The following is a 285-nucleotide window of genomic DNA, read 5'->3' on the forward strand; positions in this document are numbered from 1 at the left end:
CAAAGAAAGCAGCAACACCACAAAAAACAAACATGATGGCAGCAATTAATCCATACCTATCAATAATATTACTGAATGTAAACTGATTAAATGCATCAGTTAAGAAACAGAAGGTGGCAGAATGGATAAGAATACATGATCCTTCAATATGCTGTCTGCAAGAGACAAATTTCACACACACATACAAAAACAGATTTAAAGTCAAAGGATGGAAAAATATACATACCAAACTAATTGCAATAAAAAATGAACAGGAGTGACAGTACTAATATCTGAGAAAATAAA

The sequence above is a fragment of the Chrysochloris asiatica genome, unplaced genomic scaffold (genome assembly GCF_000296735.1).
Source record: "Chrysochloris asiatica unplaced genomic scaffold, ChrAsi1.0 scaffold00129, whole genome shotgun sequence".
In the NCBI taxonomy this organism is placed as follows: domain Eukaryota; kingdom Metazoa; phylum Chordata; class Mammalia; order Afrosoricida; family Chrysochloridae; genus Chrysochloris; species Chrysochloris asiatica.